This window comes from Triturus cristatus, chromosome 8 (genome assembly GCF_964204655.1).
Source record: "Triturus cristatus chromosome 8, aTriCri1.1, whole genome shotgun sequence".
Taxonomy (NCBI): domain Eukaryota; kingdom Metazoa; phylum Chordata; class Amphibia; order Caudata; family Salamandridae; genus Triturus; species Triturus cristatus.
The window spans coordinates 1,394,586,586-1,394,604,188 of NC_140591.1; the positions used below are offsets into that span (position 1 = coordinate 1,394,586,586).

Genomic DNA, 17,603 nt, shown 5'->3' on the forward strand with positions numbered 1-17,603 from the left:
TTGTTTTAGTGATTTGCCCAAGATTACAGGATGTTGTGCAGACGCCGAAACTCAAACCCGTAAGGGCGGGCTGCGTAGCGCACGGCCTTCGCGTTGCTTGGCTTGTTTCTAATTATGTATTGTACCACTGTTATTGTGCTGTTAAAGGCCTGCTTTATCAGTCAAGGACATGTTTGTTTTTAAAGGAACATGTTCCTTTAATGATTTGCCCAAGATCACAGGATGTTGTGCACATGCCGAAACGCGAACCCGGTTTGCTTTAGTGATTTGCCCAAGATCACAGGATGTTGTGCAGACGCCGAAACTCGAACCCGGTTTGCTTTAGTGATTTGCCCAAAATCACAGGATGTGCTGCAGACGCCGAAACTCGAACACGGTTTCCAGCCCCATCAAAGCTGGCAGCTCTGGCCTTTACGCCAGGAAGAAGGTGCCAAGAGGTCGGAGGCTGGGGTTGTGACAGAAGAGAAGCAGGATTGCAATATCCATTTGGTAATGGTGAGGAGCTGTGGTTTAACGGGCAGAAGTGCTACCTTTGGAACTAGTGAACCAGTGCCGGCGTCGGCTCATCAACATTCTGTGATTCTGCTCAAATCAATCTCCCCCGGCCTAACACACAAGAAATGAATTTAACATTGCGTAATGTAATCTCACTTAAAGCGCTACAGTGACTTTAGCCAAGTTCGCGCCATACAGAACAGAAAAAAGTAAACACATCTTTCAGGGACGAACACTGAGAAGGAAAATGGCCCACACTGGCATACATTCTGGGTGGAATCCGTTTGGTTGGTCCGGTTATCATGCTTGGTCACCATGGCAACATGATTTACAGGCACTGTCCAAACTTGAAGTTGTCCGCTCCGAACACATCTAGTTTTTAATTCTAGCGCTCTGTCAAGTAAACAGCAGCCCAGTGCTGCTGTTCAAAGTGGGGCCGCATATTCAAGTCATTAGGGCTAAAAGTGACGCCCGAGCCATACTTTGAGAATCCAAGTTCTATAACACGCATTCTCAAAAAATGCATAGCTGAGTCCACCTGGAGTATAGACTGCATTTATTTATTTCCTGGCCATTGATTGGCTGAGATGAGCTAAACCTATTTGTGTGGCAGCCATCTTGTTCTAAAATGGTGTGTAGGGATGACCAATGAATCCCACTAGATGACCTGTACGCATATGCCAGACATCATATAGTGTATTCTTCTAGCAGTCGGGTAAAGTGCTTCGTGCAGGCTGTGGGTCACCCAGGCCCCAGGTGTATGTATGTCTGTACTGGAGTCTCGTGTGCTCAGGAGTTAGCAGCCTTTTCCCGCCTCTCCGAGTACACGTCTGTCTGAAGTCAAGGTCTGCGTGTGCCCCCATCTCTGTGAAGTCAAGGTGTGCCTGTGTCCCTGTCTCTATGTGAAGTGGAGGTCTGCGTGTGTCCCTGTCTCTATGTGCACCTTTCCTGATTGATCTCGCAGTTCTCTGCGTAAGCTGGGCTTGTAACCTAGTCATGTTAAAGTGTGATTAACTTGGGATGGTAGGGGTTCGCCTTCAGGTGTCTTGACAAATTCAGTCTGTGAGCAAGTATTCACGACCGGGCACAGTTGAAATATCTGAAGCTGAGGCCCAAGGCACCATGGTTTCTCACAGTGGGCCAATAGGTGTGAAGACTACATGCACATTCAATCCATGGCCTCTCTGCAGAGCGATGCTCGTTTATGTGCTAGTGTTAATTGTGTGACGGAGGTACACAGCTGTCAAAATCTGGGAGCAGCATAGGAAGGAACAATGCAGTGGGGGCGCTGTATGTGTGGGGGCAGGGCTTTAAGTGGGCCGAGTCTCACCGGTCCTGAACACTGGCAGTAACTTTATCCTATTAGCATTACAAATACATTATATTTATTTTGCTTAACAAAACTCACATTGACACAAGCCATTAACATTTACGAAGCCAATAGCTCGCACTCATATAAATGCAATTAATATCTTTTCCATTTACAAATTTTAACACTATTTTCATTTTACATTACAATCATTTTAATACATTTTTACAAAATATAAACAATATAAAAAACAATGTCATTTACAAGGCCATAAACAATTTCACTGCGAGACTTATTGCATTGTAAATGCTTGTTATAATGGACGTGATGTTGGTCAATTTCTGTACCTTTCAATAGAGCCTTACTGCTTAAATGTACACTCTGAAGTTTCTGGATGCCATTGTTAAGGGCAATTACATTGTGCTGTCCGGGCTTGGCTGATGCAACAAACAAAGACCGTTGTGAATTTTACGCTATATCTTATGTTTTCTTTCTTACCTTGTGTGTGCTTGATTGAGACCAAAGCAGAGAGACACTCACTAAATAATTCAAGAAATACTTTTTAATTTTTTAATCATTTCGCACAACAGGTGAGCAACACAGTTTTCAACACGACCCAGTTTCCTGTAATGCAGCATGCTTCTCCCTCACCTTTAAATGTATGGCTTGTTGTCACCTTCTCTCCACCTCTGTCTCCAGGCTCCCTACCATGGTCTCCATCGCTTTTCTGGAATACAGTAGAATTTGAGCACTACATTCAAAGATAGAGCATAGAATTAAAATATATGTTTCATGCAGTTATGAGTTCTTTCATTTTGAGCATTAGTACTACAAGGGCTTTATAGATGCTTATTTGTGGGTAGCAGATTTATACAGAGGTTGCTTCCTCAACTCTTAAGAGGTTTTATTTTTCTTCCGAGTTTTCTATTGTAGATTTCAAAGTAAAATATATGAGGGTCCCGCATATTCCTCAACAATAAAGCTTCACAAATACCATGACAAAACAAACAGACAAAGCTAGAAGATCTGCATTCATCGCCTGACATATAGACTTTGCCTATGCTTGTTTAAATCTTCTCATCAGCTCAATCTCATTGTAGCAGTTTTAAACAAAAGGCAAGGCTGTGCCTTCCCACCTAGCGTTTTCAGTCGATCGAAGGTCACTCAGATAAACGTCCATTTCAACATTCACAATTTCTTGATTGTAGCTGGAAGGTAGTCTTGGTGTAAAAATGTAAACAACATAGGTGCTGAATTATGATACAGGCAGTACTTCCTCAGGAATATCCTGAGCAGAAAGATTCATATATCTTGTTCTTTTGAATGCTTAAATGGCCCATTAGCCGTAAATCTCACAGATCAGACATCCTTGTACAGCCCATTTAAAACCAATGCATGAAGGTCCGAACATCTGTTCTAATGTTCTGTCTTTAAGTTTTAAGACCCTAGGATTTTCTATGTACAGGTAGGAGGCCGCTACCCTCTGTTGTTGTAGTAGTAGAATAGAGCTAAACTCGGGGGGGGGGGGGGGGGGCACCATAGGTACTGAGTTCATGTACTATGAGAAATTAGCCAGGTTCGGTGATTGCACTTCCAATTAAACATTTCCCAGGAGAAGAATCTCTTGAAAAGGGATAAAATTAGGTATTTGTAACATCCAATGAATCACCCCTTGCTTCCACCAGCATCTTTAACCCTAGCCAAAGCTAGAGAAAAAGACAGCAACGCATGTATAATTGTTACCTTTGAAATATTGAAGCTTAGTCAACATCCTGTAGAAGAGGGAGGATGACTGTTCATTATGTTTGCTGAGGAAAAACCTAGCTAGAATTTCTATATATGCCTTCCTTTAACAATAAATATTTGGTCAGCTGGAAATAGCTCAGTCACCATACAATTTGTACCTGATTAGTCTTGCTTCTCAACAGAACACACTGTACATAAAAGAACACTGGGTGGTTATCCCAAGGCATATTATGGTAACTGCAAAAGCGGTATATGAGGAAACCCACTAGAATATTATTGGTTCTGGTGAATACTTCAGATTCCTCACCTTTTGGCTATCCCCGGTTGGCAGACTGGATTCTGAAATTTTACAGTAGCTTTCCTGTGCTGGTATGTGGTGCCCGCTCCTTCTGAGAGTTAGTTGCAGCATGGATGTAACATCACTGAAGCCATTAAATGCAACCCCGACACCCTTTTGTTAGTTCCCTTTTTTCTCCATTCTTAGGTGCAGCCCTGGAGCTGCTCTCTGTGATATTTTTAATGAAAATGTTTCTCTTTTGACTTTTTTGAATATTAGGAATGTCTTTGCATAGAAAGTCAGACTCCGCTGCTCCAGTCATGGACAGATGTTCATTCCTGACCCCACATGCAGTCTGCCTGTGGTGTTGGAGCTGTAGCTCAACTCCAAATCATGCTACAAATGTGGCCTCATGCATACATAAAGCAATAAAGGAGCCGTAGACAAAGCTTTTCATGGCTTATGTGCGACAAATGACTGGCTTGATAAGAATGGGCTCTCAGCAACCGTATTGAGGTAAACTATTTTATTACCATTAATTACGCTCAAGCAGTCAAGAGCGGTGTCAGCTCGCTCCCAGTACAACTGCAGTTCCTGGGCTACTGTCATTACAAGAACGCCCCACCACCCCACAACGTTTGCATTCCATGCCCACATTCTGCTCCAAAGTACCATTCTATTCTCAATATCCAACACACCTCACCACCTGCCTCCCCATCACAACAATAACAAAAATACCATGGGAAATGCCACATGGAAGACATATTACATGATCATAACTATTTTATAAAATACTCAAAAAGTATGCTTGAACAAATGTTAAAAAAACAACCGTGAATATGAATATTCTAAGAATCCAAAGTAAATATGAACAGAGAATGCTGAACACTTCATCCCATCATAAAATCCTTAAGATGACCTGGTAATCAATTTTTCCTCGCACTCCGATGCCCATGTACTTCCATATCTCCTTGAACTCCACAATCCTCTTTAATCTCACTCTCTCTGGACCTAGGTTCAATCCTTGCATGCACATCGATCCCCATCAAGTAACCACTTGCATCATCATGCGCACCACACTTAATGTTACTCCTGGTAGCCACACCACTTGACAAACTTACATGACTCAAATTCCACACCCTTCCATCCTCAAGTTTGACAGCACCTCCAAAAACCCTTACAATCCTTAACGGATCATACCAACGACCCTTATCTACGAAGCCAGGTTTCCTCGCAAGCACATACTGGCCAACAGCTACATCAGGCATTTCCCTACTGTTGTTAAAACGGTCACTAGTCTGCAACTGATAACCTTTCACTTATTTTATCAACTGGAGATCAACCTCCGTCCTCCCCCTTACTACTTATTCCTCAACCACCAAGGTGCAAGTTTCGAGGCACGCTTTCTTCCCCTGAAACATTTCAAACTGCACTCTTCTAGTCACTGAATGTGGGTAATCCTGTATAACAATAACATACTCTGAAGAGCCTTCTTTCTGGGTAACTCAGATGTTAATGCCAATTGAATAGCCTCCTTGATGACTCTATTAAAGCACTCAACCTGACCATTTCCTTCGGGATGATATAAAGACAACCTCACATGGTTGAAGCCACACATTTTCAAAAAGGACTACATCTTGTTTGACGTAAGCTGCTCCCAGTTATCAGAAATCAGTATTTTTGGAACATCTTCTATAGAAAAAACATCTTCCAGGAAATCATTAACTTCCTCCATAGTAACATTACCAACCATACTTACCTCCGGCTATTTGGAATAGTACTCAATGAGCACAATGGCATATATCTCCTTGCTTGGTAATGTGACAAAAGGCCCCATGAACTCCGTAGCTAATTTCCGCCATGGTCCATCTGGCAATTCTTCAGTTTGCAAAGGCACCACTACAGGCTTAAACACTTTATCACTTGACCTACATGCAGTACACCCTCTCACCCATCGATCCACCATACCTTTCAGACCTGGCCACCAAACATTTTCTTAGATTTTTTTTCTTCTTATGCGCAACATCCCTTCATTCTCCTCATGTCCCAACTGGACAATACTGTCTTGTACCCCAGTAGGAGGTACATTCTTAGCCCCTCTCAAAATAACATCATTACAAACAGATAATTCCTCCTTCACTTTCCAGAACATAAATGTGATGCTCCAATGCCCATTCTTTCGAAATTTCCTATGGCCTACAATACCACATCCTTTTTCATCTCCTGCATCCACCTTACCTCGGACAACTCCAGACCATTTTCCTCCTCTATACCCCTGCCACACATCACATCTTCATAAGGGAATGCTACATCACATTCACTCTCATCCATTTCATTACCATTGCATGCTTCCACTGGGAAGCGTGACAACCCATCCGCAACACAGTTATCCTGGTCTGCAACATATACAGTATCATGATGGTACATTTGTAATTTTGAAGACAAGCATGCTAACCATTGTGTGAGATTCCCCTCTCCCACCCTTCCCTGGCTTCAAATATTTACCAATGGTTTATGGTCTGTACAAATTTTCAATTTTTTTCCCATACATAGATTCCGAATTGTTCTACAGCCCATGTGGTATCTAGTAACTCTTTTTCTATTACTAAGTATTTCCTTCTGCTTTTGTCAAAGTACAAGACTCATAGGCAACCACCCACTCAGTGACATCCTTCCTTTGTGACAGCACTGCACCAACACCGTATCCACTGGCATCCAATGACATTATGCAATCCACCCCCATCACAAACAATTTCAAACATGGTGCTTATAAAACCTCGTTCTTGGTTGCATTAAACTCCTCATTTTGTTTCTGACCCCAACAAAATGCAACTTTTTTTTAATATTGACTGTAGATTCTCTACCTTGATGGCATAATTCTCCACAAATCGAGAATAAAGTTCTGTCGGGTCTAGCTAGGACATCATCTGTTACTTACTTTAGGCTTCTGGAGCATTGACAATGGCTTCTACATGGATGATTATTGGACGGCTACCTTCTTCTGATATAACATGTCCCAGGTATTCCACCTGCTGCTTTCCAAAATCACATTTCTCTTCTTTTAAAGTTGGACTGTTTTGCAGAAGAGCAAATAACACTTATCTCAAGTTTCCATCATGCTCCTCTTTGTCCTTCCCAAATATCAAGATGTCATCCTGAAATACCTTCACTCCTGCTATCCCCTGTAGGATCCTAGCTGTTTCCCTCTGGAAGACAGCAGAAGCACTTGCAAGACCAAATGGCATTCTCTTAAACTGAAACATTCCTTCGGGTGTTATGAATGCTGTGCAATGCCTTGAGTCGCAATCCAATTGAATTTGGTGGTACACACTAGCCAAATCAATTGTCATAAATACTGAAGCCTCGCCAATACTAATTCCTGCAGATTGGGTAATGGGAACGCATCCGCCCGAATGGCCTTATTAAGACATCTTATGTCCACACATTGGGTTTCAGTGAAATCATGCCCGGAGATAATCAGTCTGAGCTCTCAATAGGTTCAACAGTATCTTTGAGCCTCCACCTTCGGGGGCTTGTTGCTTGGTGTTCTAATCAGCTTAGATCCTTTGAGGGCACACCTTTTATGTATTTTGCTCTTTTGTTGGGCTAGCAGTGTTGTACAATGGACACAGTTGTAGGCTATGTTGAAGGCTGATCGGCAGTCATTTGCTCTCCATATTAGCCTGCTGTGATCAAGTCTCCTGTAGTTTTGAGAATTCTTTAAGGATTGACACACGTTTCCACCTTTCCCTTTTTTTTGCCCCAATGCAACCTGAACCTGCTTCTGACACTCCTGATGGTGGCTCCATTTGAACCCCTACATAGCTGCTTTTTTGACCTTCAAAACTATGTTTTTGTTAGCGATCAGTTCAGCCTGTTGTCAATGAGCTGCTAGTGCTGTGTCCAGCCACCCGTTAACTGTTTTTACCCTGATCAATCAATCAATCAAGAAATTTGTAAAGCGCGCTACTCACCCGGAGGGTCTCAAGGCGCTAGGGGTAGGGGGGGTCTGCTACTGCTCGAACAGCCAGGTCTTGAGTTGCTTCCTGAAGGAGAGGTGGTCTTGGGTCAGACGGAGGTGGATGGGGAGGGAGTTCCAAGTCTTGGCTGCCAGGTAGGAGAAGGATCTTCCTCCCACGGTGGCTCTTCGAATGCGTGGAACGGCGGCGAGGGCGTGGCTGGACGATCGTAGCTGGCGGGTGGGAGTGTAGAAGGTCAGGCGGTTGTTGAGGTACCTGGGGCCCAGGTCGTGGAGGGCCTTGTGTGCGTGGGTGAGGAGTCGGAACGTGATTCTCTTGCTGACGGGGAGCCAGTCCAGGTCTCTCAGGTGTCCGGAAATGTGGCTGTGTCGGGGGATGTCCAGGATGAGTCGTGCGGAGGCGTTCTGGATGCGTTGGAGTCTTTTCTGTAGTTTGGCTGTGGTTCCGGTGTAGAGGGTGTTACCGTAGTCCAGTCGGCTGGTGACGAGTGCCTGGGTGACCGTCTTCCTGGTTTCGGTGGGGATCCATCTGAAGATTTATCGGAGCATGCGTAGGATGTTGAAACATGATGATGAGACGGCGTTGACTTGTCTGGTCATCGAGAGGGAGGAGTCCAGGATGAAGCCCAGGTTGCGTGCGTGGTCCGTTGGTTTGGGTGCGCTGCCCAGGGCAGGGGGCCACCAGGAGTCGTCCCAGGCAGAAGGCGATGATCCAAGGATGAGGACTTCCATCTTGTCTGAGTTCAGTTTCAGGCGGCTGTTCATCATCCACTCGGCTACGTCTTTCATCCCTTCGTGTAGGTTGGTTCTGGCGGTGGCTGGGTCGTTGGTGAGGGAGAGGATCAGCTGGGTGTCGTCGGCGTAGGAGATGATGTTGAGGTTGTGTTGGCGTGCGATGGCTGCGAGGGGGCTCATGTAGACGTTGAAGAGGGTGGGTCTGAGTGAAGATCCTTGTGGTACGCCGCAGATGACTTCGGTGGCCTTGGATCTGAAGGGGGGGAGGCGGACTCTATGGGTTCTTCCGGCGAGGAACGAGATGATCCACTCTAGAGCTTTCTCTTGGATTCCGATGTTGCTGAGGCGCTGTACTAGGGTGCGGTGGCAGACAGTATCGAACGCTGCGGAGAAATCCAGGAGGATGAGGGCCGCTGTTTCCCCGTTATCGAGTAGGGCTCGGATGTCGTCCGTGGCTGCGATGAGGGCGGTCTCGGTGCTGTGGTTAGCTCGGAAGTCGGACTGCGAGTGGTCGAGGGATCCGTTCGTCTCGAGGAAGGCGGCAAGCTGTTTGTTGATGGTCTTCTCGATGACTTTGGCAGGAAACGGGAGGAGCGAGATGGGGCGGTAGTTCTTGAGGTTCGTGGGGTCTGCTGATGGTTTCTTCAGGAGGGCGCTGAGTTCGGCATGCTTCCAGCTCTCCGGGAAGGTGGTGGTGCTGAAGGAGCAGTTGATGATGTCCCGGAGTTGTGGTGCGATGACGTAGTCGGCCTTGTTGAAGATGTGGTGTGGGCATGGGTCGGTTGGTGATCCGGAGTGGATGGTGTTCATCGTGTGGATGGTGTCTTCGGTGGTGACCGGGGTCCAGGTGCAGAGGGTGGTGGTGGGGGGTGTTGGTTCGGTGGTTGGGTGCGTGGTCTGTGCGCCGAACTGTTGTGTATGTCGGCGATCTTGCGGTGAAAGAACGAGGCGGGTGAGTCGCAGAGATCTTGTGAGGGAGTGATGTCGTTGTTTCCGGCGCTGGGGTTGGAGAGCTCTTTAACGATGCTGAAGAGTTCCTTGCTGTTGTGTGCGTTGTTGTCTAGTCGTTCCTTGAATGCTGTCCTTTTGGTAGTGTGGATCAGCTGGTGGTGTTTGCGGGAGGCGTGCTTGAGGGCGGTCCTGTTGTCTGTAGTCGGGTTTTTTTGCCAGGCTTTCTCGAGGGTACGGCAGTTCTTCTTGGAGTTCTTGAGGTCGTTGTTGATCCAGGAGGCTTTCTTGCTGTTGGGCCTGTTGGGATGGTTTTTCAGTGGTGCGAGGTCGTCGGCGCAGTCGGTGATCCACTGTGTGAGGTTGTTGGCTGCTTGGTTGGGGTCCGTTGAGCTGGCGGGAGGGTTCTGGCTCAGTGATGTGGAGAGCTGGTCGGTGGTGATCTTGTTCCAGTTCCTGCGGGGAACCTGTTGCTGGTGGTGGTGAGTCGTGGTTCTTCTGAAGCTGAAGTGGACGCAGCTGTGGTCTGTCCAGTGGAGTCCGGTGGAGTGGCTGAAGGAGATGTGCTTGCTGGAGGAGAAGACTGGGTCAAGCGTGTGTCCGGCATAGTGGGTGGGGGTGTTCACTAGTTGCTTGAGTCCGAGGTTAGCGAGGTTGTCCAGCAGGGTGGTGGTGTTGTTGTCGCTGTTGTTCTCCAGGTGGAAGTTGAGGTCCCCTAGGAGGATGTAGTCAGCGGAGGGGAGGGCGTGTGGGCTGATGAAGTCTGCGATGTCTTCGCTGAATTGTGTGCGGGGTCCTGGGGGTCTGTAGATGAGGGTGCCTCTGAGTGTGGTCTTGGGGTCGGTGTGTATCTGGAAGTGGAGATGTTCGGCGGCTGTGAGGGTGTCGTCGGAGTTGGTCGTGCTGCGGATGGTGTTCTTGTGGACGATGGCGATGCCTCCTCCTGTCTGGTTAACGCGGTCCCTCCGGGTGATCTAGTATCCGTCCGGGATGGCGATGGCGGGCGCTGATGAGGCGTTCATCCATGTTTCCGTGAGGAAGGCGACGTCTGGGAATGTGGTGTCGAGCAGGTTCCAGAGTTCCACGGCGTGCCTGTGGGCGGAGCGGGCGTTGAGCAGGATGCACTTCAGGTGGTTGCTGCTGGTGCTTGGCTTGGCGGGTGCGGTACGGGTCCGGATGCAGGAGAACTTGCAGGAGTGGCAGGCGAAGGGTCCGTGGGTGCGTCTTGGGGTGGCTCAGCAGCAGCCAGGGGTCCGGCCGGTGTTGAGTGCGATGAGGGTGGTGGCGCCGTAGGTCCGTCGTGGGTTCTGGCGGGTGCCAGGGGTTCTGGCACAGGGCACGGTCCAGGCGCGGACGGGCGCAGACGGGCTTGCCTTGGGCGCGCCTTCTGCGCGCGTCCGCTTCGCGGGCGCTTTCGGGCCTCCATATGAGGGGGAGAGGGAGGGAGGAGCAGCTGGGAGGCGGGAGCGGGCGGCCAATGGGGTGCGAGGGGGCGGGGCCGCCGGGACACAGCGGCGGGAAAACGTGTGACGGGGGGAGGAAAGGAGGCGAAAAACGAGGGATACAGAAGAAAAATGGGGGCAAAAACCAGGGCACAAATGGACAAAAGGACACAGGCACTCAGGCTACAGAAGACAAGAGGGATCGCAGGTACTCAGGATACGGAAGGCAACGGGGATCACAGGCACTCAGGATACAGAAGGCAAGTGGGATCGCAGGCACTCGGGATACAGAAGGCAATGGGGCGTGGAGGCACGGAGACGGCAGGAACCAAGGCTGAGGGCTACAGCGAGCGGCAGCGAGGATGGATGTCACACTGGGGGCCGCGTGACGGTGCGGGGAGCGACCTGCCTGGAGGACAGGGTCAGAGGTCGCTCTCTACTGCTTCGCGGCCTCCATATGAGGGGGAGAGGGAGGGAGGAGCAGCTTGGAGGCGGGAGCAGGGCGGCCAATGGGGTGCGAGGGGGCGGGGCCGCCGGGACGCAGCGGCGGGAAAACGGGTGACGGGGGGAGGAAAGGAGGCGAAAAACGAGGGATACAGAAGAAAAATGGGGGCAAAAAACCAGGGCACAAAAGGACACAGGCACTCAGGCTACACCCTGACAACCTGGTTCTGGCGTGTTGGAATGGAAAAGTACCTCGTATGGTTACAGTTGTGCACTCCTGCCCTTAGTGCCCCAGCTGCAATGATATATGGATCACTGGTGCTGATTTTTGGTCATGGGCTAACTCAGATTGGAGTCTTGTTAATCCGGGAACGGTATCCAAAGCATTACCCTCGCAGTGGTAAAAGGCCAATACCTTTACCATTAGTTAAGTATCATGTGGCATTATGGTGGCAGCATACAGTGTTTTATGTAACGATCAGTAGTGTGAGCGGGCCTTTTTACCTGTGTCATCGTATTGGGGCCTTCCGGCCCACTCATGTACAGTTCCGCTGCTGTGTGCTTAACTCACCTTTGACTTGCCTCTTGTTAGCATGTTGTACTGTGCAGCACACATTTGTTTCAATGTGTGTGCTGTGATGTGTGTGTCTGTGAGTGGTAAAAAACATGAAGAGCTATGGGTTCCATATTGGAAGTCTAAGATCTTGATCAGGCATGTGGAGGAGGCTTCGAGCAAATTTATGGATTGCCACATTCCTGAGAACTGGGTGATATATACAGTGGAGGAAGGAAGAGCCAGACTCTCGTAGACAGTTCGTAAGGGCTCTTTGATTGTAAAAAAGTCAGTGGGTCTGGGCGCATCTCAGGAAGGAGATGGGGCTGATAGGGAATCATAAAGACTAGGGCTCGGGAGTTTTCTAAGCTTTTGAATGCATGTATTAGTTAGGCTGACATTCAGGTGTGATCCACACGTAACTCCCATGGCCTGTGTTTTGATACTATCTTGGTTGGAGATGCTTCTGCTGTATCATTATGCTTCCTAGGCAAAGGGCAGGACAGAGGAGTGGGAACTTCAAAGGAGACACCCCCCACAACGCCAACTTGAAAGTGAAACACTAAATTACATCTGTGTCTGGAAATGAATTGTAAAGAGGGGAGTTTGGATCATCCAAATTGTCAACTGTCAAGCAGTCAGCTGTGGTGCATCGACATGGAGAAGCTAGTCAAAACTTCTGCCTTTGGTGACCAGGACTGGGGATCAAAGCCTCATCACCACGGTTGGGCCCAGTAGCTCCTGTCTGCCATTTAGGCCTCTGATAGTGTTTGGCTGCAAGGGGTGTGACACATAGCCATTAGGAGTTCAAGGTGCTTGTAATAGATCAGATCAAAGATCTATGTAGGGACAGAGGATGGGGAGTTCCTAAAGAGTACCTTGCTGATTTTATTAGGGACCAGTATGAGAGACTGGGTGAAAAGGAAGAGGTTGCAGGAGACTCTGGGAAGTCACCATGGTAGGAACGCAGAAGAAAAACAATGTGGAGTCAGGCTCTCGTGTCCCCTTACCTCAATGCCAAGTGTGTCCTCTGATGCACGTTTCAGAGTTTCCCTGATACACTCCCCTCCCCCATTCGTTTCTAGGGTTTCACAGGTGTGCACACCACCTTTCACCACCTTTCTAGGGCACCACTGAACAATTTCAGGAGTAAATTCCTTGTTGGGGTTGAGTCTAAGCTAGCTACGCAGGAACAAGAGAGGAGGTGGGATAGATAGGAGGAATTGCCCCAGGAAGTGAAATTGAGAGAAAGGGAAGATAAGCTAAGAGAGCTGGAGTGAAGGGAAAAAGAAAGGGAAAGAGAACTGGAGGGAAAATATACCCTTGATAGGGAGAATATTAGGATGGCAGTAGTGACCGCTCTATTTAGGAGAATTGACTCTTCTTCAGGCCAGATTGAGGCCAAGCGTCTAAGAGCGCCTGTACACACGTATGTGGAAGGACAGGATATCTTGGAATGGTTTGTGAGCTTTGACGTCACTTCTAAGGGGCAGGCCTTGAGTGAGGTGTCAAAGACAACCTCCTCAATGGGGAGTATGCTATTGGAAGGCACAGCCGCCATTGAAAGGATGCGCGTGGCAGACCAGTTAATCTATGAGCGAATGAAAGAAGCTCTGATTAGGTTTGGCCTGAAAACAGCTCATTACCTCCACAGATTCAAGGAATTCAGGAGAACGGATGGTGTTCCGTTTGAGACCTGGATTCAATGTGTATTTCCTGATTGTAATGAGTGGGTGAGAGCGATGGCGGACAATGATTTTCAGTGTCTTAAACAGTGGATTGTGACTCAGCAACTCAAGGAGGAGTACTGTAACCCACTGAGACAAAACCTGTCCTAACAGAGAAGGATATAGAGAAACCTCCAATGTTGATTGACAAGTGGTTAGATAACCGGGCTTAAGTGGGCCAGAAACAGCACAGTTTTAGGCCAAAAGGAAAGAAGAATGTTGATCGGACTTCTTCCAAACCAGAGGGTAAGCACCAGGGTAATTCCCATGGGACACGAGGAGGACCCAGGCGAAATGGGAAGGGTGAGCCTTGTGAGAAAGGAGGATAGGAAGGATCTTTCAAGTGCAAGGTGGTGACTTTCTGTAAGTGACACCAGGTGGGACACTAAAGGAGGGACTGCCAGATGAAGGCCTCGACGTTTGGGCCCAGTAGATCCTGCTTGTTCCATGGCCCAGTGAAAGGGTTTCTGACATGGCACCAGGTGGATTTGTATTGCTTCAGTTATGTCACTCTGCATGAGTGAACTGTTACCACCTATTGTCGCAGGAGGGCTACTGCAAAATTCCCGATTGCAGTCTAGCACCTGGAATATAAAAAAGTTAAGGAATCCGCAGCTATATATAGTATTCAGCAAATAGATAGTTAACAAGGGTAAGTAACTTTTTATTCACTCATATTGCATGGAAAACACCACCAATTACTGGTGATCAGGAGTTCACTTTTGTATTCTTTTAAGAACGTCAGTTGTTCACCGCTAGTGCACCAAAGTCTTTAGTTCACGGTTAGTGCAATAAAAGGAACCCATAGTTCTCTGACAAACTGTTTAATTTTAAAAGACAACTCAGCAAACTGGAAAGGTTGTGGAAAACATTAAAGACCTCTAAAAAAAAACCCTCAACCTTTCGTTTAGGAAGCTTTACAAACAGAAGGTGATGCCCATTAGGGACAGTTTCTTCCAGTCGTATGATCCACAGCACCCTAAACCACCTCAAGAACATTTCAGTCTGGTGAAGCTCTGTTTGGCCATCCCTATGGAATCGACCTATCAACAACAATAAAATCAAATGCGAATAATTTTTAGACTTTTTCACTATTACGATACAAATTAGAAACAAATCACCCAATGGCTGACTCCTTACCTCAGACATGCTCATTAGTTGCAAGAGGTGCAAAACCTTGAACTAGCTCCACTCCTACAACTGGGAAATGTGTTGAAAAGATTATAAGCAACTTTCTACCAGACACTATTCCTTTTGTCATCATCATAAGTAATTTTAAGCTATTTATTTATGCATCGTGCAACTTAATAAATATGTACCTAAAAGAAGGTGTATTGTCCTGTGCTGTTAAAATTGGACACATAACCTCGTCCCTGAAAAAGCCTCAGGATGATCCCAATTGTATGGCCAACTATCATCCTGTTACAAACTTGCCCAGGCTGGGTAAAGTTTAACAGAACTTGGTACCCATTCAACTTCTCAATCACTTTGAGGTTAATAACCTCCTAGCAAGTTATGAGTCGGGGTTCTACAGTGGGTGCAGTACAGTCAGCCACATTAAAGATATTGGATGGCATTCTAGATGATGGCGTTAGATTTGTCCAAACCCTTTAGCACAGGGACCATGATAGGCTGATTGAGGTCCTCAGATAGCACATGGGTATAGGTGGTGAAGAGTTGAACTGATTCTCATCGTTCCTTACCAGTCGCCACCATCTGGTGATATTGGCCAGTGTTACCTCAAAGAGGACACAAGTAGACTGTGGTGTCTCTCAAGGTTCGGCATTGGCTCCTATACTGTTCAACGTATAAATGGAATTGCTTCAAGTTTTGATGGAAGGAGAAGGTGTAAAAATCCACCAGTGTATGGATGACACACATTTATTTGAAAATTATCCGCCAAAGACAGTGTCACATTGAAAAACTGCTCAACAATGCTCCAGAGCTGTAAATCTTCTAAAACGTAATTCTCATAAAACAGAATTTATTTTACTCCATTACCCTCAAAATTAAACTACCAAATGGAATGGCTATCAGAACTTCACACTGCGGGCTTCACACCCTTTTTGTTCAAAGTCTCTAGGGCTTTGGGTATATTCTCACCTTTCTTTGGCTATTCAGATGTAAAGGTTGCAGTCAAACCTGTGCTGCCCTCACTTAAGAAAATGCAGTCTTCTCTTCTTCCAATTAATTTCTGCCTAATGGCCCAGGTTTTAGAAGCCTTCAGAATTTACCATAGAAATGCTCTTCTCATGGGTACCTTAGTTTCATCGTTCACCCTATTAAAGCTGTTCTTTATATGGAAGCCTGGTTGATATCAGGTACACAAAATTATGAGCACATTTATTCAGGGCTTTGAGAGTTACATTGCCTACCACTGGAAGCCAGGGTTAAAATTAAAATTAGCCCGCATTATAAAGCTTTACATCTCTGACAACCCAGTTACCTTTATGCTGCCCACAAGTTATGAGCATAAAGCCGAAACATGAGAAGTCTCCAAAACCTAACCTTAGAAACTGAGAAATGCAGATTCCAAAAAACGATAAAGCAATAATTTTCAGGCACAGCACCAATGCTGTAGAACTGTCTCCTTGTTGATTTGAGATGTTCAGAAACACTACGCCAAATTAGAAAAAAATGCAGATGTTCTTGTTCAAATTATATTTGAAGTAGTGGTTGGGCTCTCTTATTTTTTTGTTGCTGTCCGCTGTACTATCTTTTTAGCTAATCATTCTCTCACATCTCCTTCTCTACTTCTCAATCCAGTTTCTTTCCCACCTTTTGTTCTCATGTCCTATTTCATCTCACTCCAAGTGTGTCATAATGTGGTTTTGGTGCTTAGATGTTCATAATTGATCTAGTTACATTGCTGCTTACTTTGGTTATGTGTAACAATGCTCTGCATTGTGTTCTACTGTACAGTGTGCTGATACCTTTTGAGTGTGATGCACTCTAAAAGAATGCACAGATAAATAAACAGTTTATCACCGTTCATTATATAATGTGAAAAGTGCTGCAGTACGTTAATGCCCTAGTTGCTAAACGTTCCCAAGTAGGTACTTTGATATTCAAGTTTGTCATTAGTATTTCATCACTGTAAAACTGAAGCCTTATGAAATGTCACAGAGGCCCACAAAACAATCTTAAGTCTCTAGTTTTGCCCGTTGGTAGCATGGGACATGTTGGACATTCCTTCTTCGTGGTAGCAATAGTCTCAGCTGGAGCTGCAGTCTCTAGAAGCAGCTGTGAAGCGAGTGCAGATCCAGCACACTCAGTCTATTTTTCAACATCTGCTTGATTGGACCGGGTGGTAGAGTTTAGATCTACATGTTTGAGGCAAGTACAGGCCACTTGTCAGGGTCTAAAGAAGTATGATTACATCACCCCTGTTCTAATGGAGCTCCATTGACTACCCTTGTCAGCCCGCATCTTCTTCAAAACAAGCGACCTCATTTACAAAGCCATTAGGGCCCGTACCCCTGCTTATCTTGCATAATCGCTTATGGTTTCTGGTGGTTTTTGACATAGCCATAGCCAGGACACAATCAGACTGCCAAATCGGAAGTATAAAAAAGAAGAAAAGAAGGCAGCATGCCTTTTCCATCTATGCACCAAGGATCTGGAGCAACATACCTGTATCCATTGGGTCCGCCCCAATGCTGCTTCAATTTAGGCACAAGTTGAAGTCACCTCTTCAAGGACACTACACCACAATGCCATAATAGTTCTAAAACAGGTCACCTCTCCTATTATTCTGTAATTTTTATTCTGGTCTCCGACCATCTATAGCGATCCACTCCCTTTTGGCTAGGTTTGCTCAATAGAAATAACACACATCTAGTTACATACATTTCTCCTTTTGCTGAGGATACACGAGTGTCATTGTTCCCAGAAGCAACAATCATATATGGTTGGTTGGTTCCACTATCTCCTAGATGGCCTCCCACA

The 17,603-nt window shown here is 46.5% G+C and overlaps 1 protein-coding gene across 1 annotated transcript in view; it reads left to right on the top strand.

The window, feature by feature from the left end:
- Positions 1–17,603, top strand: part of URB1 (URB1 ribosome biogenesis factor) — an 801,240-nt gene that overhangs the window by 481,722 nt on the left and 301,915 nt on the right. The window lies entirely within an intron of this gene.